The sequence below is a fragment of the Mauremys reevesii genome, linkage group 1 (genome assembly GCF_016161935.1).
Source record: "Mauremys reevesii isolate NIE-2019 linkage group 1, ASM1616193v1, whole genome shotgun sequence".
Taxonomy (NCBI): Eukaryota; Metazoa; Chordata; order Testudines; family Geoemydidae; genus Mauremys; species Mauremys reevesii.
This window is the reverse complement of record NC_052623.1, coordinates 225,224,687-225,224,891: the sequence shown is the minus strand read 5'-3', so window position 1 is coordinate 225,224,891 and position 205 is coordinate 225,224,687. Positions and strand designations below refer to the sequence as shown.

General features: G+C 35.1%; 1 protein-coding gene across 2 annotated transcripts in view; it reads left to right on the top strand.

The window, feature by feature from the left end:
• LOC120407049 (C->U-editing enzyme APOBEC-1-like) overlaps positions 1-205 on the top strand; it is a 32,741-nt gene that overhangs the window by 14,540 nt on the left and 17,996 nt on the right. The gene's annotated exons all lie outside the window — the stretch shown is intronic.

Here is a 205-nt window from a genome sequence, read left to right as displayed (position 1 = left end):
GCACTGCCTTTGTTTGTTTTTACATTTTGAAAATGTAAATCATATGGTACTTCTTAATAATCTCTGGTCAGTGCTAACATAAGAATGGTCCAATGTGTGACATCACAGCTTGTTTTAAGAGTTGATTAAGTGGTGGGGGCAGTTCTTAAAATGAATTGACATTCCAGAAATTGGCTTTACCAGTGTTTAATTTTCCTCTAGGCTT